General features: G+C 45.0%; 1 protein-coding gene across 1 annotated transcript in view; it reads right to left on the reverse strand.

Moving 5' to 3' along the window:
* MGST3 (microsomal glutathione S-transferase 3) overlaps positions 1 to 20,517 on the reverse strand; it is a 46,841-nt gene extending 26,324 nt beyond the window's left edge. Inside the window, exon 1 of the mRNA XM_085601516.1 lies at positions 20,380 to 20,517. The gene's annotated coding sequence lies outside the window, so the exon portion shown is untranslated. The remainder of the gene's footprint in view (positions 1 to 20,379) is intronic.
* Positions 20,518 to 22,655: the final 2,138 nt, after the last annotated feature.

A 22,655-nucleotide genomic window follows, 5' to 3' on the forward strand; every position in this document is an offset into this window, starting at 1 on the left:
TTTCACAGATTACTGTAGTAGGCAAGGGTTTTGGTGGTCTACCCAAACAAACTATGAGGAAAGAATATATGAACTACAATAATCCTAATTAGGCTCTCTTGGGAAAAATTGTATTTTGCTTTGCCAATTGTAGTCATATAAAAATTTAATTTTGTATACATTTGTACTTTTATGACTGCATGCTAGATGGATGCAATATGGAAAGCTTATGCTCAACACACTGTGCTTCAGTTGATTATGGTGGCAAGCTAATAATGAGGTCTATGTGCCAGATTCTTTAATATGAAAAATTACGATAAAGGAAGAAAGCCTGACATATTGATTGTGGAAAGAATATGTAAAAATCAATAGGCATTTATGGGTGGGTTGCTATTAGTCTGAATTAAAGCCTACAGACAGGTTTTGTTACATAGAATCTCATAGATTACCATTGAAGGCAAGGAATTTGGTGTTCGTTAACTTCTCTGACAAACCATAAGTGTAAAAGATTTGCCCTGCGAGAATCCTTATTCAGCCTAGTTAGGAAAGATACCATATTGTATTACCAACCTTGTTTTTTTTTTTTTAAATACATTTGCAATTTTATGGCTGTATGTATGCCTGATGATTGCAATGACAACAGCTATAGGGTTCATTGGTGTGCATGGAAAGATTATGCCCGATAGCATAGGTCTGGTGTGTTTATTATGAAACATTATTATAAAGGCAGGAAGTCTGGCTTGTTTAATGTGAAAAGCATATGGTAAAGCCAGCAGTACTCCAAAAGTGGATTGTAGTCACATTAGGTTACAGGATGGAGAAAGGCATTTGGTTACATGTAATCTCACTCATTACCATTATAGACAAGGGTTATGGTGTTGGTCACCCACTCTGAAAACCATGGGGGTGGAGTCAAATTTCACTGTGATGATTCTGGTTAGGCCCTATCGAGAGGGCTGTATCTTGTTTTGCAAACTAATTTTGTTCACGTTTTTCATTTTAGAAGTGTATGTCAGATAGTCGCCAGCTTCAGAGCACTTCTGTAGACCTGGACTGTGTATAGGCCTTACTTATTGTGAAAAGTATGTGTTAAAGGCTAATAGCTTTTAAGCATGGTTTGTTATTACACAGTGCCAAAGTCTGTAGGCAAGCATTTTGCTACATGGATTCTTGCCGATTACCGTAGCAGGCATGCGTTTCGGTGCTAGTGATTCACCTGAACAAACCATGGGGATAGACTATGTACTCTGTGATAATCTTGATTAGGCTGAAGTAGTAGGGATTCAGTATTGCTTTGATAACTTGATTTTGTCCATATTTGTGTAATTTTTTTAACGGTATTCTTGATGGTTGCCTTGTGGGAAGGCGTATGAACCAACATAGTAGGTCTGATTTGCTTATGGCGACAAGCCAATGATAAAGGTTTGATTGTGTATAAAGTTACGATAAAGGCAGTAGGCCTGACATACTGATTGTGAAAATCATATGTTAACGTTAATAGGCATTTAAGGATCAATTTTATTTATTTATAAAGTTTTATATAGCACAAACAAGATCCCGAAGGATATCAGAGCGCTTCACATTAGGAAGGAAAGTAAGGACAATAATGCAAAATCAACATCAGGTAGGAGTAAAAACAGGAATGATCGCAGATTACAAGACAAACGCATCACGGAGGGTTCTAATAAACCGTTGTTCACAGGTAGCGAAGGGGGGGCACAGTGTGTGGTAAAGAAGAGTAGTAGTAAATGATGGTACCATGGTAGTAGGAACAATGTCATCGAGCAGGAGAGCCTAACCCATGTATGGTAGGAATTTATTAATAAGGAATATTTTGACTTCCCATTTGAACACCTTCGTTGAGGAGATTCTGCGTACTTCCGGTGGTAGAGAGTTCCACATCTTTGGGGCAGTGCCAGAGAAGGCTTGGTGACAAGTTCTCTTTTTGCTAAGGATGAGTGGTTTCAAGAGGAAAGTAGTGGTGCTTCTTGAGGCTCTTAAGCCGCAAGATAGTTCAAGTTTTTGCGTCAGGTACCCAGGAGTATTGAGGTGGATGGCTTTGTGCGTCATAACGGCAATCTTTAACTGAATTCATGCTTCTTAGGGGAGCCAATTAAGAGATTTTAGGACTGAGGATATGTGCTCATTGTGTTTGGTGCCTGTAACCAGTCTAGCAGCAGCATTCAGTGATGCCCTTAGTGGAGCCAGGGTGTATTTGGGAAGGCCACAGAGAGCAGCGCGGCCGTAATCTAGCCTTTCCAGTGGAAGGAAAGGTTTGATATTTCTGAGTGTCCTCATCAAGTGGTTTGCTCCCTTACATATATTGCGGATATGATTTTTCATATTCAGGTGCTTGTCCATGGTGACTCCGAGAGATTTGGCTGAGTCTATGATGAGGAGTGCAGTTGAAAGCAATGAGGTGACTCATCCAGAGGTCTAGCTTGGGTATGTGGTTCGGAGGGGAGATGAGCAGGAGTTCCGTTTTAGAGGTGTTGAGCAGGAGATGGTTCTCAGTTAACCAGTGTTGAGTAGACATTAGGGTAGTGTTGAGTGAGATTATGTTTTCCAGAGATGTGATTTTCAAATAGAGTTGCGTGTCGTCAGCATACATATGGAAAAGAATACCAGCAGAGTTTAGTGAGTTAGCTAATGGTTCCAAGAAAAGGTTGAAGAGGATAGGAGATAAGGCAGATCCTTGGGGGACCCCATGAGTTACTGGAATGGGCTGGGAGAGAGAGAGTAATTTGGCCTGACTCTGAGATCTGTGGTGGAGGAAGGACGTGAACCATTGTAGCACCTGATCAGAAAAACCCATCCTGTTTTGCAGAATGGATAGATGGTTGTCCTGATTAACCGTGTCGAAAGCGGAGGAAAGGGCAAGGAGCATCAGGAGGCAGGATGAGTTTTGATTGAGCATTTTTAAAATGTCATCCATAACATGAGCGCCGATTCGGTGCTGTGCCCCTTCCGAAAGCCAGATTGATGTTGGTCTAGGAGTTGGTAGTTCTCTATGTGACCACAAAAGTTGGGATTGAACGCATTTTTCCAAGGAGTTTCGCTAGGGTGGAGAGGTTGGAGATCGGCAGTTATTGAGATCAGCTTTGCCAGAGTTCGTTTTTTTTTTTAGTATAGGTGATACCCGAGCTGCTTTTAGGCAGCCGGGGATCGTGCCTTGTGATAGAGAAGCATTTACAATCCTTGTCCAGGTGGGGATGAGTGCATTCTTGATTTCTTTGAAGATGGCCAGGGGGTAACGGGTCACTGAAGTGGTTGGATGGGTTTACATTCAGGATGATCTTTTTGATGTCTTGTTCACTAAGTGGGGTAAAGGTGTCCTGAGACGCATTGTTCTTGGTGGTAGAGTTGTGCTTTTCTAAGGGGTCAGGGGGTGATGCAGCCCTGGAGGAGGACAGTAGATAGAGCCTTCTTAGAGGCGAGGTCAGTGGAGAGGAGCCTTGATTTCTCAATGAAGAAAGCAGCAAGTTTGTCGCAAGAGGGTGGGCTGCCTCCAGGTTCAGAGAGGTTTGGACCTACAACTGATTGCTGTTTGACCAATTCGAAAAGTTTCTTGGGACGGTTTGCCGCTTGATCCAATTGGTGTTTGAAGTAGTTAGCCTTAGCGCTCTCGATTTGTTTGTTGTAGAGACTCCTAACATCTCTCAGGAGTTTAAGTTGGTCCAAGGAGGGATTTGATCTCCAGGAACGTTCAACTGCCCTAAGGTTGCGACGTCCCATGTTTAAGTTTTCATTATACCATGGTTTGGATATTTTGTTGAGGCATTTTTATGTTGAATTTGAGCAATGTCATCTTTTTTTTTTTATATCTTTATTGCATTTTTTATCATTTTTCTGATACAAACAAACTAAGCATAGGTAGATGTCGCACTTTTTTACAAGATCATTGTTGCTGTGTCATTGTGCATATAATTCTAGGTATTACCACTCAATAACCCTAGCAAAATTAGCATCTGTCTCGCAGGAGTTGACGTGCATTTGCAGATTAGCATGAGTGCCTGCAACCCACGCATACCGTCACCTCTAATTGAGGACCAGGACTTGTTCATCACATCCAACTCCTCCCAATAGTGGTTAACCATATGCAGACATGACACCTATTACAGAGATGCATGACCGACATTTAATACTGCTGTAGAATCACAATAGGCAATGGTGCATGGGTGATAAGTAGTGAATATTATAACCGAATGCAAGACATCTTCATTTTTTAACATTTTAACCACAACTGATCAAAATAAAGTAAATGCAAAAGAAAAGGAGATATCAAGTACATAGAGGAACGTGTATCTAGTGTATTATGTGCCGTTCGAGTGAAGTCATGCCGTGGGTCGTGTGTACATAGCGGACATGAGTTGCTTTTCCTGTTTAGTGTGCAGTCGCATGTATACTAAGGTATCTTGCGTCTGAAGTTGTACCTATGGAATGCCATGATGGAATGTGGGCGTTACAACAAACAAATGATGGACGGAATTCTGACAATGCAGACATTCTCCCCCAGTCAAGAGATCTGGGTTAAATCCATCGTTCTTTTGCCCACTACACCACCCCAGTTCAGACATGGCCATATGCAAATCAGTCTTGACCCTGTGCCTCATGGGAACAGTCCAGCCCGAACTGCCAAGCCATGTCTTCCCTGGACCGGAATCAAGCATCCTAGGACCGGTTTCTGGCTATCAGCCGTCATCAGCCAGGATAGCTTGACTGAAAAGTGGGGTCATTGCCCTACCTGACAGCTATGGCCAAGGCGTCTTGTAAACGCATCCCACCCGCTCTGTCCAGGAAGCACGCTAGGCATCATCTCCCACCCGCTGCGTGGGGGGCGCTTGCGGCACCGAATGAGTTTGTGCAAGGGCTTTCAGAATATCATCTCAGGCCTGTGCGATGGGAAACTTACGCAACCCAGCCGTTTCTTCCCCATGAAGAATAGGGCTCTCCGCCTGTGCCCAGATCTCTAGGGATTTTAACCAGTGGGGTGCTTCCGGAGGGTCTTTGTGTTTCCATCTCTTGGTTATCAATCGTTTCGCAGTTATTAAGCCTAAGTCACGAAATCTAAGAGCTTACTTTGTTAGCTTTTGTTTGTTTGTAAAAACCCCGAATACAAACCTCCCATGTGTTCGGTACCTCGGTGTTCCGTTATAGTGTGCCAATAGGACTGAAGTAGGGGGGCAAGACCATAGCATATGCAGTAGGTCAGCATCTAGAAGATGGCATCTCAGACAATCTGAGGTGGCGATGTTAAAATATTTATTGATCTGGTCTGGCGAGAGATGCGCTCTGTGCAATATGTATGTTTGTATAAGTTTGAATCGTGAATTGCGTGGCACTGGCCAAGACACATTCCCAGTCTTTATCGGTCCAGGGTCGACCTCTGTCCTCAGTCCAGTGCGCCCGGAGTCTCTGTGGCAGTTTTAAAATGTGTGTAAGCAGGGCCTGCACCAGCCATTGGATCACGTGACCCCTCCCCCATCACATGCAGATACTGCAACAACTGATGTGTCTGCGGCTCAATTGTCAAGTCTCCCCATGTTAGTGTAAGCGTCCGCAGGATGGCTGCATGCAGGAGGAACTGACCCATCGGCAAACCAGTATCCGCCATTAGGGTTGCAAAAGGCAACAAGGCACCGTCTGCGTATAGATCTCCTAGTGTCTCCACTCCTGCCTCAGTCCAGGGCGTCAGCACTATGTCCGTTTCAAAATCTCTGCCTCTGGGTGTTCCGATAAGTGGCAGTATCGGGGCATAAGGAATTGTGTCTTTTGTAAGTTGGAGGCTCCTCCGGTAGCATCTATGGGCTAAATCTATATGTATCTGTCGGGTGGGAAAGTTTCGTCAGTGGGTGAAATAACCTATAAATTTGTGTCTGTGTCCATGAAGATGACTCAGTCGCAGTATCCATCAGGTTCTTGCCGCGCAGCCACTTTGCGACCCATTATAGCTGTGCAGCCAAGTGATATAGTTCTAAATGAGGAACTGCTAAGCCCCCCATTTTCCGGTGGTGCATATAATTTCTGCAGCGCTATCCTGGGCCGTCCCGCATTCCATATTAGACCTCGGACTAATCCTTCCAGTTCCCGAAACAGCCACACCGGAACATACACCGGGAGGTTTGCAAAATAATACAACAGTCTTGGTAATACTATCATCTTGGTTAAAGTGATACGACTCATCAAATTGAGTGGTAGAGTCCTCCAGAATTGTATCTGTGTCCGTACGGAGGAGATGGCGCGCACCAGGTTGCCTTCTAGTATGTCTGCTGGGGATCTGTAGATGTATATGCCCAAGTATCTAAACATGGTCGGGTACCATGCAAGCGCAGTCCCATTAATAACAATGTCTGTCATGCCCACGTCCTCACGGAAAGAATAGACGTCCGATTTGGCCCAATTCACCTTAAGGCCTGACACTTACTCGAAACTATGGAATATCGCAGATACGGCTGGCGGTATAGCATGCAAGTCTCTCATGTACAGCAACAGGTCATCGGCATATAGGGACACCGTATGGAGTCCATCTTCCATGGGTATACCCCAGTCTGCGCCGCTCTCTCGGAGCACAGCTGCTAGAGGTTCCATGGCAAGGGAGAAAAGCAATGGGGACAAAGGGCATCCTTGCCTAGTTCCACGTCTGACCCCGATTGCGTCAGAGATGAGCCTGCCTGTGCAGGCCCGTACTATGGGTCGCTGGTACAGTAATTGCAAGTACCAGTCTCCTAGCTCGTATTTACGCTGCGCCGCTGCAGGATAGGGCCACTCCAACGAGTCGAAGGCCTTCTCTAGGTCTAGCACTAAGCATCCAGATCGTGGCCAATTCTTCGCTGCGTATTTCTGACCTCTAAATAATCTGCGGATATTAAGAGGTGCTCCTGGTTGGGACGAATCCATTTTGATCACCATGGACCAGAGCCTGTACAAACTGGGCTATTCGTTTATATAGGGCAGAGACAAGTGTTTTATTGTCCATGTTCAGCAGAACCAGCGGACGATAGGAACCAAGGATTGCAGGGTCCCTGCCCGGCTTCAAGAGGGAGATCAGCGTCGCCTCATTTTGTGTGAGTGTAAGGGCCGAATCATCTAGGGCCGCAGTGTATACCCGCAACAATTCCGGTATTAATATATCTGAGTAGGCTTTATAAAATTCAGCCGGTAGTCCGTCCGGACCCGGAGATTTGCCATTCGATAGTATTTTCTCCCTATCTCGTATTTCATCCGGCAGCAAATCCATGATGTTGGAGATGGTCAAATTGTAGGAGTCCGTGAGTAACTGCACCTCAATCAAGTCAGCTTGGGAGGAGAGGGCAGATTTACAATGGGCAGCTAGATCAACAGAGTATATTGATCGGAGGTCCCTTTTCCATATCTTTGATTTTGTTGGTTGAGCCTTCCTCATCAGTACCTCCCTGTTAATATAAAAGAGGATGCAGTGGTGGTCTGACCAGTCACACGGGGTAATGGAATCCAGGGTGATTTGTCTGCCCTTTCGAGATAATGAGGTCTAGAGTTTCTCCTTTATTATGGGTTGGTTGGTCACAGTGCTGAATCAGATCTTGATCATTTAAAAAAGCCAAGATACAGCGAGGTCTTTGGGGTTTGCCCAGTGCAGGTTGAAGTCACCAAGGAAGATTTGGGACACGGCTGAGTCGACATTGCCAGAAATTATTTCTATTATTGTTCAATGAAGGGGAGATGGTCTCCCGGGGGATGATAGGTTATTACTCTGTATTAAAGCATACAGATAGGTATCTTGTTACATGGTATCTCATAGATACCATAGTAAGCAAGCATTTTGGTACTGGTCCCCTCCTTTGACAAACCAGGGGTATAGAAGATTTGTACAGTCGGAATCCTTGGTAGGCACTCTTAGGATAGGTCGAATTTTAATTTGCCATCTGAAGGTTTGTATACCCTGTAATTTTATGACTGTATTCTTCAAGTTGCCTTGTGGGAAAGCTTATGCTCAGTACACGAGTCCTCAGCTAGTTATGGTGATAAGCCACCCATTACAGCTACAGGCCCGATTGGTGCACTGGAAAAAAAATTCCGTTGCCGTAGGCCTGATTCGTTCATTATTTAAATTTAAAAAAAAAAAAGGCGTGACAGATTAATTGTGAAAAGCATACATCAACCGGCATTTAAGGGTGGATTGTTATTTCCCAATATTAAAGCCTACAGATGGGCATTTTGTTACACACAAAAAAAAAAATCTGCTTTCACACATGACATCAAACTGCATAGGGTAATGATTCAGACTGCATCAGTCATTGGCTCTTTTGCCCTGTGAATGATGGCATTTTCTGATCACGCTTGGACATCGACCTTATTGTGCTTCAGTGGCAGGGCTTGCGGGACAGTCCTTTAGTTTTTAAATTTCTCCTTTTATAGTTCCCCTTTCTTTGCTTCTATCTCTTTTTTAAATAAAAGATGTTTAAGAGGATACTACAGCACTCCAAAGCAGTGCTAACTGCGTGCTTGCCGCCCATTTTATCTGCAGTGAACCACATTACACGTGGCCACTTCCTCCACCCCTGGAAATTATTATGGAATGCAATTGTTCATAGTAGATCACAGTTTTACCATTCTAATATGACCCACTTATTGGTACTAAATTTGACAGCCGTACTTGAAAAACAATGATAGACTTTTTACAGTACATTTGCAAGACGAACACCCTCTGCTATGGTCTTTTCTTATTGCAAACATATGCTGCGTGTAGAAAACAGCATATTTTCTTTTTTCTACATGCATAATTTTACTTTATCTTGCATAGGTTGTTGAATTTGTGTGCATTTTATTGCAGTTGTGTCAGAGGGCGAATGGAAAGACGAGTCAGTGTATTGCTGAATGGATGCATGAGTGCTAAGGTGAGTGACAGTGTGTGCATAATTAATGGTCTTCCTCCATCGGTGACATAAAAGGCACTTTCATTTATAACCTAAGCCAGACCTATTGATATTGCCAGTGCTTGTTTTCTAACACAATTTGACTGGAGAGAATACTATAAAATTAAAAACTAATTCTTCGTGTTAGAAAAATTCATAGATATATATTTTTTACTTTCTCATGAAGCAACTCGGCTGAAATTTTGGTACCTCTTAACTTACTATCCAAATTGTATGAAAGTTAACATAACCTAGGTCTCATTAAACTTGTGACAATTATTTCTTCAGCTTAAGAACTGTGAGACCTAATTCACTCACTATAACTGGATGATCATCTATATATGAAAAGGTAAACTGCCGGGCCAGGGTGAAGTACTGCTGTGGGCTGCCAATTGTAAACTTCATGGCTTTTCCCTTTTTATAAAGGCACAAGAAGATTAGGGGATTTGCCCACTATCATAGGATGTTGAGCAGAGGCCTGTATTCGAGTCCGATTGCCAGTTCCAACGTCGGCAGCTCTAGAATGTTAGACCATATCTCTTCCCAAGTGTTAACAAATTTGTTTGTACCCCTTTCCACTGTAAACCGGGTCTGGTGGCTTAGTGGACTAATGCGTCCACTGCAGGGGCCTGTGTTCAACCTCATGGTCACAGGTTCAAATCCCGGCAGGTCTACTCAGCCTTTCATCCATCTGAGGTTGATAAAATGAGTACCATTGAGTTGGGTAACAACAAACATCTGTTATTCAGGGCCAAGATACCCGTAGTGGTGAATGTGCGCTTTACAAATACACATGTTATGTTATATACTGGTTAGCCCACTCTTCGTCTCCAAGCTCAACTATGCCAACAGTCTATAGACTCTATACCTTGGTGCACCCACATTCATCATACGCAAAATAGAACTCTTCCAAAAAGCTGCCATAAGTAAGCGCTTCACCAGATAGGGGGAAGTGATTACTATATAAATGCTGCAATAAAATTATACTGTGTCTAATCCACAAAGGCACACCCTGTGTGGTGAAGGTGAAGGCTGCCACCACACCCGTGGGAGCAAACGCTTTGATTGCTTAGGCCTTCCCTCCTAGGCTCACACAGACAAAGATTCCATGCTTGTGCAACAGGAAAGCAGTGACTAAGCAAAACGGAAACGAGTGCAAGCACAGGTTGGATAACTAGCAAGTGGCTGTGGATACGCGATACACCTTGCACTCGAGCAGAATAAGGTTGGACAGCAAATGCTCAAAAAACATACAATTCAAGACAATTCCAAAAAGGCAGACTTGTTAACCTTACCTTCAACGTGTGTTGGTGAAATATTATCAGGGTCGTAGCTATCTTTGGTGCAGCAGGTGCAATGGCACCACAGCCCTCAGAGGCACAGTGAACCCCAAAAATACTGTATTTTACTACCCCAACAGCAGACAAAGGGTCTATTTTCCTTGCACCAGGGCCCATTGCATAGTTGCTATGCTACTCAATGTTATGTTAACAGATGGCCATTTATTAGACTGGCCGTGGACAAATTAGAGCTTAATGAAAAATTGTTTAAAACTTTAGATTGTTCATCACAAAAAATAAGCACTATTTGAGCATGGACTAAAGAAACAAAAGCTTTCAGAAAATCCAATTGATTTACACACTCACTAATAACCAATGTGGTGATCTGCAGGTCACAAGTTTGAATCATGGCACAGCAGTCTCAGCCTCCCATCCTTCCGAGGTCGGTAAAACAAAATTACAATGTCTTCTTTCTACAATGTTAAGTCGTCTTCACGGATATAAAACACAGCCATGATGAGAGGGTGCTGTTTCCATTTCTTACAATTGAACCCTACCATCTACTCGGCAGGATGGTTGTGATGAAACTGCAGCTTTCAGCTCATAAACTATCCCACAGCCACTGTAGGCAACGGTGACGGGACAGTGCACCATCCATTCCTTACAACTGAAACCTGCCTTCAAAGCTACACTTGGCGTCCATGATGGAACAGTGCACTGTCCATTCCTCACAACTGAAATTCATCCTGAGCCAATGTAAATGGCTTCCATGACGGAAGGGTGCAGCATCCATTACTTGCACAATCCCTCTGCTGGCCGACCAGATGTCAATGAACAGTGCAGCCTGCATTTCTTGAACCATCTGTCGGCTACTTCATACTCACTCAAAGTGGTACATAATTCCGGTCGGTGTACAGAGAGGGCATGGTGAAAAGGGTAAATCTTCATTCTGTATAAGTTACACCTCTCAATACAAAATAATATCCCCATCGCCCATTTAGATTCTCATCGCTGGGAATGAGCACTTACTAGTACGAGGAGGAAAAGAACACGTCAGCATGAGCTCAAATGTAAACAAGCATTTACAATGCAATGGTCTCGGCATTGTTAAAGTTAGAGCTATTGGCATTGCTCATGACATTATTTTTGTTTATGTTTTTGTTTTTAAAACATTTAAAGAAACTGCATTGTTCTTTACAATGTCAATAACTTAATCTCTCTCAAATGCGAGACCTATTGCATTTGCACCCACACACAGAGCCACCCACACACAGAGCCACCCACACACAGAGCCACCCACACACAGAGCCACCCACACACAGCAACCCACACACAGACAGAGCCACCCACGCATAGAGCCACCTACAAAAAAAAGCCACCCACACAGAGCCACACATACAGAGGCACACACACAAAGCCTCCCACACACACACAGAGCCACATACACAAAGCTTGTATATTATTGAAAAAGCTTCCACTTGAAGCCCTGGTGAGACCACAACAGTGTTGCTGCTCCTGAGTTTCAAAAAGTGAAGGGAAATCCAGAGAGAAAATTACTCTCTCACCTGGCATAATGTCATGCCGTAACTTCTCCACCAGTGAGCAGTGAGCAGTGTGAGCACATGCACATCGATGTGCCTGCTGTCACTGCAGTCCGGAAAAAAATGGACTGTCTGTGCCAGGGTAGAAAACAAAGACCGATAGAGACCTGTTTAGAGGTCTCCTTTAAAAAACTGCCTGTACTCAGACGCGGTGAGACCCGGCCCACTTAAAGCCCTCACCAGTGGGCACTTTTATTTAAAAAGAAAGACACAGAGTTAAAACGAAACATTTACTGGTTGCTGAATTAGCTTGCTTTCCATACGTGGTGAAAATGTGCCTCATAAAACGTCAATGTTTGAACAAAAGAAAACAGGGAAGTAACACTTTCATTTTCTTTGAACAAAAGGATGCTGGTAATCTTTCAAGTTCAGTAAGAATGCGTTTGTGACAAGGCAGTTCAACAAGAAATGTACGTTGTGCATTTTGTACACTTTGGCGTTTTTTAACCTCCAGAGAACGAGAGTTCCTTTCTAGCAGCAGCATTATCGCCGAGAAGATTAAAGCATATGCATGTGTCAAAACACTAACGCGGAAGGTTTAAGAGTTAACTCTGAGAACTTAATACCAATGTGGTAAAGGCAAATTGCATACTGGGTCTTTTTCTGACATTTCAATTAAGGATAAGATATTGCTAGTTATTTTGGAAATGTGAGAATGTAATGGATTGGGAACCATTTATTGTTACGTTAAAACCATGACGCAGTGAGGACCAAAGGAAATCTGTTTAAATGCTGGATGGAAAGTATTGTGACTGTGTTCCCCTATGTGTCTCTGAACACTGGAAATATCCGAGGAAGAAGGGAACTTAAAGTGCCTCTGCAAATTCAGGACGAATTGTAAGGGATTCTGCATAGCGTGGTACAGCACATAGAGGAGCACCGGCTGGGAGGGGTTGTGCGTTAAACGAGGGATTATGATATCTTCTTGGTCAGGTTTCTTTTCACAGTCAGGATAACAAAATTAAAGAGCAGTTTAATTGCTCTGTAGTACCTGAAAATTCCATGATTGGTGTGCTGTTCTTATGCACTCTGTGGCCTGCCGAAGGAAGCCACCATGGTGACCCGCTTTGCTTACGCACAACATGGTTACTGACGCTGTGAGTGAAGCGCAAAAAATTGTGATTACATCACAAATAAAGAAACATTTGTGAATGTTGTGAAAGTTGAGGCGGGTCTCCCTCTCTTCCTCACAGGGCCTGGAAAGTTTACGAAGAGCTGGGACGTCTCTGGGTCGCAGTAAGCGCAGAGGCCGGTGACCGGGTCCTACCTCAGGATCCGAGGCCTCGGGGGTTATGGTATCCGCGGCCTTCCCCGGGTGCGGCCTGAGGCCACCTGTCGGTCCGTCCCTCCAGGAAGCAGCTGAGGCCTGCGCAGGGCCGCCCGGCGGCTGGGAGTGTTGTGTCCAGGCCGCCTCCTAGGGTCCAGGGAGGGAGGGAGGGAAGAAGAGAGGGTGGACCCAGGAGCAGAGGAGGGGGCCGAGGGGGTGGGGGAGGCCGGGCAAGCAGCTGGAGCAAGGAGGCGGCCAGCCAGGGAGGGGGTTATGGAGGGCTGGTGTGGTGGAGCGAGGGGAGGAGTGTGTGCAGGGGGCAGCTGGGGAGGGAGAGACGGAAAAATAGCGGTGGAGGCGCGATGTTACGGGGGTGAGCAGAGACATGATGCAGTAAAAGAACAGGAGCAGGAGGGGTTTCCGCACGGAGCACATTCGCTGTGACACTGCCGGCTTTGCTACTGGAGTGCTGCTCTAAGCTGATGCAATGTGCTTTGAGTTCTGGGTCCGAGGTGTGCTGACGGTGAGTTACAGGCTGCGATCCGCGTAGTTGCACTGCATATGGTATCGCCAGGCAAAGAGCTGGACATGAAACGTATCTTTACACACTACAACAGGCATTCTAATCTTTAAAGAAACAACACTGAAGATTGTCACCTTACCCACGGATGTGTGCGCGAGTTTAGCTTCAAAGCTCGAGTAGGCTTAGCGAGGCGTGTAGGTGTTGTGTTTTGGTATTGTGGTTGTGGGCAGAGGGACCCAGGAAGGGCTTCAACTCCCCTTGGAACAAGCACGCACCTAATGAGAAGATCGCGACCTGGCAATTAACAAATGCGTCCGGACGCCGGGACACCACCGCCTTTCTCCGAGGCAGGCAGAGCAGAAATGCCTCGGAGAAAGGGAGCCTCATTTTCGGATTTGGGGGCGTGTTTTGCTGTTGTCATCTCCCTGAGACTTCTCGCAAAAAACACGCCCCCCGATCCGAAAAAGACGGGGCTTCAACGGAGTGACTGGACCTCTTCTCCAGTGGCTGGCCAGCATTTAAGAGGCCAGCCAATGGAGAACAGGAGAGAAGAGGGGCGGGTGCAAGCCCCTCTTCTCAATGACATTAAATCTCCGGACTTCCGGTCTGCCGACCGGATGGTCCCGAGACCTAAAAACTAAGAAATATTTAATAAGTTGAACAAATAGGGCAAACAAACATCACTATTGACAACATACTTGTGTGTGGAGACGGAAGCGTTCCCTTGATGGAGTGCAGCTGCGCGTTTCTATGGCAGCTGCCCCCACAGTTTAGAGTTTTTTTTAAAAAAATTGTGCGAATTAGACCCGAAGATATCAAGTATCGGAGCATTTTACATGATGAGCAGTTTCGTTACACATGGGCACATTCGTTTTTGTTGGGGGGGGGGGGGGGGGATTAAGTGATTTCCACAGAATCACAGAATGTTGAGCGTCGTTGCCGAGGCTCGAACCCTGTTCACCAGCTTTGAGGTCGACTGCTCTAGCCGTGACTACATACAGTGAGAGACCTTCTTTCGCCCTTCAGGGCCTTCCTTGGCACCAGAAGCCGGTGTGTAAAATGCCATTACAACAGTTGGGGAATACATGTGTAATGCTTGCCGCTCTTCCTTTAAAGCGCAGATCTGGGAAGCAGGCCAACAGACACGGGATTGGCACGCAACAGTAATATCGCTGAAAGTCAAACAAGGTGACTGCAAATACTGAACCAGAAGCCACCATGCTTATTACAACAGAACCCGAGATCCACCCACAAGACAGGAGCAAAAGGGAAGGGTGGCTTTCCTTCCAAGTGACTACAGATATATTTTCGTGAAGACAGATTAATATAAAAGGACTGTGCCATCAGGTCGCCTTGCAGCACAGGGGAGAGAGGACCCGCAGCTCAGAAAGTTCTATGCGACACAGACCAATCTATCAATGGATAACCAAAGTGCAAACATCAGCCAGGCCTATCTGGTGCACAGACTGCATAAAAGAATCCCGCATCACGACATCCGGTCTGGTAATCAGAACTGAATATTAAGAGCTTAACAGAAAAACTTACTTGAACTACTCCTGCCATTCACCATCCCAAACTCTTAGAAAGGTGATCACTGCCTTTGAACCAACATAGACATCATGCACATTGCCCATTCGAAACACAGAATTCACAATGTGTTTGCTTTTAACAGGTTTATGATTTTAGCTATTTTAGGGCATCACGAATACAAGAATTTAAAAAAAACTGAACTCTGGTATCCAGGCCTGACACTGGGAAGCCGGTGCCTGGGTGTGTGCGCCCAACCAGCTCCACAAAAACCTCCCCGTTAATCCACTCTACTTGGCTCTTGCTGCAGCCTGTTTGCAAGGTTTAACAGACTGGGCGTGGGTCCCAGGGCGCCGCAAGATGGCGTCTCCAAGAGCAGCAACGCCCTTGCCAGGAGCTCCAAGAGCAATTAATTACCCATAGCTCTTTAATAAACAACCACTAGGTACCCACAGAGTAGCATAGGAGGTCCTTTATTGCAGGAGGCAACAATGGAATCAACTTGATTCCGCACAGCCTTCTTTTGTGAATACGGCAAGAGAAACATGATATCACTCCTCTCTACCACCCAGAGGTGAGAGGATGTTGGTACAATAAAACAGCTAGAAGTAAAAGAATTAGCTCGTCTAGTGGTGTATATATATATATATATATATATATATTTTTTTTTTTTTTTTTTAAATGTAGGTATACCAAATCCTGGTAGCTTGATACCAAGCATCGGCACGAGTTTTAACCCTCTAGTTGTGCGCAATTTTCCGCCAGTAGGTAGTCAAACCATGCAAGCACATACAGAACCTCGACGGTGCCAAGCACCCACTGCAACACTCTGTGTCCCATTTTAATGTTAAACGTCACCCACCGGCAACGAAAAAAGCTCCTACCGTTGGCAGAATTCAAGATTTCTGTCAAACGAGTCCTTTAATTGTGCAATAATTCAGTTAAGATTTATTCAAACCACCACTGGCAGAACTCTGAGATGTACTATTTGAAAAAACAAAACACTGTAACTATTGAAAACTATCGGTTCGTGCAGGGATTTCTCCTCGCTCACCCGACACTGGAGGGAAACTAGTTTTACCGGAATCTCGACACTGCCCTTTAACCAGTCTCGCGCAAAAGGAACAGGGTGCTGCCCTCAAGGAGCAAAGGGGCCGAAATCGGGGTGGTAGAGGGCGCGCCTTTTCATTTTCACCACCCGCTCGCCCTGCCCCGGAGCAGGGAAGCGCGGATCCTAAGGGAAGGTCACACCTGGGCTGAGACAAAAATGACACTTTCGGGCAGTTCGCATATGGGGGATACAGAGTCCGGGATCAGGTTGGCATCCAGCATTATAGGGTGTGACAGATCCAAAAGGAACTCTTATAAAGGGCTCGATAGCTCACACCTTTGCCCAGCTACACCTCTGGGACGTAGGGTCCCCCTGCAAGCTGACATCAAGTTGATACATCACCCCAAGCAGAGGAACCGTGTCACAGCATGACACCTAGACCAGGGATTTAAGTGGGCCGGGTCCTGCCGGTGCTCAGCACCTGTAGTTCTAAAAAAGCAGGTGCTGAGGCAGATCCCTTTCGGGCTCTCCATTATTATCTTCACCCTCGGGGTGAAGAAAAAATAAATAAAAAAAAACTTAACTTGGCGGCAGTACTACCCATCACTGCCTTTCATGTACCTTTAAAGGGTCTCGTTACAGTTCTTTCAGTCTCATTTCAGAACTGAAGCATTTTAACGTTTTACATAAAATGCCATTGTTGTTTCTTATTTATCTTATGCAACAACCATTGACAAAGCCAGTAGTCCTGGATTGATGCAGGTGGCATGTTACTTGTTGTATTACATATCTGGATCAGGATACAAAGACAGAAAGAAGCAGCAAAATACCAGTCGGGCGGCGCAAAGCTAAGCAGAGACTGCCAATTTACGTATTTAAGCCATCCCCTTAATTAATATCGGCCACGCCCCTTTGAGACCCCAGTTCTCTCATCCCACATAAAGGCCTGACCTAGGCGATTACTGCCTCTGGAGCAGGGAGGCTCGAACAAGTGCGGCCAGAGTAACCACATCTTAACAGGGCACGAGGCCAAGCATGTGTAAAACATAAGTCTTCCGGCTGAGCAATCTCGTGAATCTTGGGCGGAATAATTTATATTGTTTATTAAACTGATAAAGTAAATGTGGTTATTAACACTGCAAGTAAAAGCTCTACACAGTACAAAAACAATTTGCAATGTGAAACATAATATACCCGTTCGTGATGTATATTAAATGCACGTGGTTGCAATTACGTAACTAAAAAGTGATGCAATACAGACACATATTGTGACCAGCTTCTCGTTAAAGCACTGAACCGTGGTTGCTACAAGAATTCATTTCTCAACCTGAATTACAACAAAACTGAAAGGTTAACTGTACAGCAGCATCAGGACTGCATTTGATGTTTCTCTTAAGGTCCTGATAAGCGTCAACCGGAATGTAGGGGGTGGGGGGTGCGCCCAGATTATAGGTATTTCCGAGAAGACATGAAAAATTAGGATATATTTACGGAATCATCCTTGTTTTGAATGTCCATGTTAATTAAATCTTAGAAACGTTCTGAAACCAGCTTAAAGTGTCTGTCAACACAACTTCAATGCCATGGCCTACCGTGACCTCAAGGACATTACCATCAAAGCAAATCTAAAGTTGTCTAAGCATGACTTGCCTTCATAGCCTTCGAGGGCGGTACCCCCAAGGCAACCGTGCACCAATTTAAGCAAATCTTCTATGATGTGCTGCTATCAGCCTCCAAGTAAACTTCTTCTTAAACTTAGGTTACTCCCGAGACTTCAATGATTTAGCCCATAAAGCATGTCTAGTGCCTTCCTAAAAATGACTATATTTTCTAAATTTATATGGCGTGACATTTGGAAAATCTACCCACTCATGAATTATGATTCACCTGTAAAGCATAGGGGGTAGGTTTTTAGACACTTTGTGCTGGGTTAGCATCACAAAAGTGACGCTAACCAGCACAAAATGATTTACCAATTTACTTTCCAGCGCAAAACTTGGGGCATATGTACAAACCCCTATTTCCACTGGAGCAACAGTTTTTTTTGCCGCGCCAGCAGCTTAGAGCCATTTCCCATAGTTAAAAGGTGGCGCTAAGCCGCTTAACGCCACCTTGTAAATATGCCCTTTTCCGCCACAGTCCTCTGCGGCAAAGGGGCGTGCAATGCGTGTTCCACCGCAACACCCATTGCTTTTTGACGCTGCCCCAGATTTAGAAGGCTAAGGTAGCGCCAAAAACTAAGGTCAGGTAATACTTGGTCTTAGAATGGCGATACCAGGAGAAATTATCAATTTCTCCTCATTTTTTTACTCTGTGTGCAGCATTCTGCAGCACACATAGAAAGAGCAAATTGCCATTATTGAATGCTTATATGCATGAAGGTGCGCCTTCCTGCACATAAACAATCGCCCCTGCAGTGCAGGCACACATGCAACATAGCAGCACGGTGCTTGAACTGGCGCTACGCAGCTTTTTTTGCACCAGCACTAGGGGACACACAGGGGTGCGTCGTATTCCTGTCAATACGGCGTATCCCTGCGTTTAAAAAATGTCAGAGCGCGAAGTTGCCAAATTAGTCGTAGCACCGTGCTTCGACATTTTTTTTTCATAAATATGCCCCTCGTTTTGTGCTGTTAAGTACCCTGAAAGTAACGCAGAGCAGTGCTTTGCATTACTTAGCACCAAGGGGGCATTACATGTTTGGTACATGGAAGTTCCCATGCCACCACCCATGCCTTTTGACGCAAAACCCCATCTATAAACTTTTGTTGACAGGGTTTAGCACCGAAAGTTAACGCCACTTCAAAGGAGGCGTTAATAGGAGACTTTGCATGCCTGCTGCACTGTGCAGCACACACAGTGGGAAAAGTGTTTAAACTTGTCTAGGAATATATATTTTGTACCCTTCCTGTACAAAACCCATGCTATGCTCAGGAACGAACCCTAGCGCTATGGTGCCAAGGTGTGGCGCAGGGCAGCTGAAATCAGTGCCTGCCCTAGGGAAAGGGGAGGAGAGAGGCATTTCTCTGTACTTATGGCACTCTACTACTCCCTCCCCCTCACGCAACTCAGTATGGCTTTTAAAAAAAATAATTCTGGCCCATATATTCAATAATACTTTCCAATCATAACCGCGCACACTTGTGAAATGTCTTTCACCTTCACAAACTCCACATCAACCAACATGATTTAGCTCCAAAGACCAAAATGTTATCACCTTTCAAATAATTCTGCCCACCTCCCAGATATATTATTTACATTCATAGACCTTCATGGAAGAGAGCTTTAAGGAAACACATTTACGAAAGCGATGCATATTACCCCATCCCACACACACTTTACAACGACATCACTCTATTAACTGCATTCACACCTGGCATTCAACAGGATGAGAGGCGCGAGTAGAAGAGGCTCCCTCAGTCGGAGCTGTTAGAAATGAGGGGGGAGAGAAGAAAAGTGACCCAGATAAAGCATTAATGTATGGATAGATGTGCGAGTGACCGTCCCAAGCGTTAGGGAACAGATGGCAACGGCACGATAGACCGGCCCCGATCATCTCAGCCACGTTTCCCGGATCCATGTGTGATGTGCTGCCCCAGTCCAGTTTTTTTCCTTTGAATTTTGGGACATGTGGTCTTATTTGCTCCATTATAGTACAGGACTACAAGTCCCAACATTCAAGGGAGAAACCTAGACTGGAGCAGCAAATCACGGTTGGTCCGGGTAAACCCGGCAGCTACGACCCACACATGGGCATCAATGGCCTGATTTGGCCTTAATTAGAGAGTAACTCACAGGCAACGCCGCCTCTTCCAGGACGGAAGAGTGGTACCAAAAGTGATGAACAAGATCAGTAAATATATGAACGCCAGCGAGAAGGAATCCATAGCAGAGAGTTTACGGCTACCAAGTACCAACAGATGCAATTTACAATACGGTTTGGTTATCATACTGCCTTCGCTCGCATAAAGTAAATGTGCGCGACAGACGTGTTTCAAGGTCAGGTACAGATTCACCCCACGACAGAGCAGTAATGGTTTCTCACGGTCCTTTGCGGCAGCGTCTCAGCGACAGAAAGTATCGCCCTATCTCGATTCAGTTCAGGTGTGCGGGTAACTTACTTCAAGGTCAGGGTGCACTGTCACAACCCTGGCATAGCAATAACATGAATGGAATCGCCCCCTCCTGCACACAGTGCCCTCGCCCCCTCCTGCACACAGTGCCCACGCCCCCCTACTCCTATGCCCTCCTTGTACTCACCTTAATCGCAAACTCCCCGCGCGTAGTTGTACCAGTAGTTGCTCCTTCACACTGCCGGAGAAGGGTGGGTCAGACGGGACAAAGTGCAGGACAGGTCATTAACACAAACGACAGACTACTCAACTTAACAGGCGAGAGAAAATGCCCACTCTGAACGACGCGCGCGCATGCGTATCGATGTCACGTCCATCTTGGGATGGGTATAAGCTCTACTGGTCACACCTGAATTATTTTGGCATCTAGTCAACAGTGTGTATTAATGACCGCCCGGCGCAGTAGCACGTGGTGCACATGTTCAAGGCAAGGCGAAGCAAGAGGGATTCTGCCCCCCCCCCACTTCCTCACCCCCACGTCGTGTGTCAAAAAAGCCCTGGCTACATCTTCAAGGGTGCTTGTAACAGAGAAAGCCAGGCCTGGGTCGAGAATTGCTTGAAAATGTATGCCAAAATAAACGTTTTCCTTTCTTCACATTAGACACATTCTGCTACTCTGGCTGCTGCAAAGAGTGTTCCCAGGAAGGGGTGAGGTCTCCATACATGCCAACATTTCAACTTCGATAAGAGGAAGAAATATGCGTGGGAGCAAAGACCTGAATAACGCGTATCACGAAACGGGTCAGGCGTAACACGTAATGGATCGCAGGAGTAACTGGGAGAGATGTTTTTTTACCATCTTCAAGAAATAACTTCTGCTTTATAGAAATAGGTCATACATACACCTGTATGTAGCATGCTCACTTCCAGGAAGAGAGTAATATGTATAATTTCATCAATGCATGACAAATCAACATAATGGGAGAAACTGTATAAGCCAATACACCTGGAAGAAAAGACGGTGACAAATACAAGGGGGAAATGAAGAAGGCATCAAATTACAAAGAGGTGCTTTTGCCCACAGTACACTGGTTGTGTTCTTGTTGCAATCTGAGTCAATACCTGTGACAGTCTGTAGCACTAAAGTACAAATCTGTATACTTCGAAGATGAGCTGGTGATAGAGATGAGGTGGAGAGAGTACATTAGAGCACTGTTTGCACAGTACACTAATATACACATTGAAGTGTACGGAGACCGCGGTTGTGTTCGCACACTGCACACGCTCACCGTGGGATCCCTATCTACTTACCTTGGGTGGTTCCTTGGGTCCCCAGCAATTCTATGTCCCAGTGACTGTGTGTCAACTTGAGTCGTGATTCTTATACCACTTTCTTAATATATGGTTTGGTCCCGCCCTGGGTCCCACTGTGTATTCTGTGCTACTTACATCATTTCTTCCCTATGTTTTGTGTGCATTGTATTTCTCTCAGGGTAGAAGATATATGTGTGTATTAGAAAGTACTGTATAATAAATACATATTTTTATAAGTACATTGTGTGGTTCTTTTTATCTAATCTATACCTATAAGATTGCATACTGGTAAAACAAGCTGCTTTACACTCTTTCTGGACTAAGCCTTAAGGCTGCTCTGCACAGCTACCACTTAGAGAGCTTTCTAAGGTTGTCTAAGACCTCTAAAACCACTGTATGGGGTTGTCTGGACTGGTGCAAGGTGCCCACTTACATAAGTGAATATCATATACCAGGCCAGCCTCTCACAAGTAGTTTGGGTGAAATAAAGTATTTGTCCAAGATCACAATTTAAACGGACAAGCCATTTACACATCAGGCACTAAACAGTCTTTACTTATATTAATGCTTTGTTTTTACGGTGTTCATTTTTCATATAGCAGAACCGACCTGAAGGTACTGGAGTGCTTTACACAATGTCACCACTCATTGTTTATAGGTAGATTAAGTTATTTGCCCAGGATCACAGGACGAAGAGCCAACTCCAGGACTTGAAACTGGCTTCCCAGTTCTAAGTCTGCAACTCTGGCCCTAACACCACATCATGAGGATAGGGAAAATCAGTATTTCATTTTTGGCGCTAACAAAATCAGAGTTTTAGACTCTGTTTTTAGGTGCACTAATAATATGTAAAACTGTCAAAAATGTTGATTCCCACATTTTATCACACGTTGTGGAGTTGCCCAGAGATACGTACACTTTGGGAAGGGGCCTCAGAGCATATGCAAACCTCCCCGGGGAAAGCCATAGTACTGACACCAAAACTGGGACTTTTGAACATATGGGAGGAAACTGACCTCACGGAAACTGAACAGCACTTCATAACCCTGGGATATACATTGGTGAAGAGAGAATTGGCCAGAGGATGGGGGGAGTAAACCCACCACGCGTCACCCTGTGGGCTAATGAGATGGATAGATGCATGCTAGC

Source organism: Triturus cristatus, chromosome 4_2 (genome assembly GCF_964204655.1).
Source record: "Triturus cristatus chromosome 4_2, aTriCri1.1, whole genome shotgun sequence".
NCBI classification, from domain to species: Eukaryota; Metazoa; Chordata; class Amphibia; order Caudata; family Salamandridae; genus Triturus; species Triturus cristatus.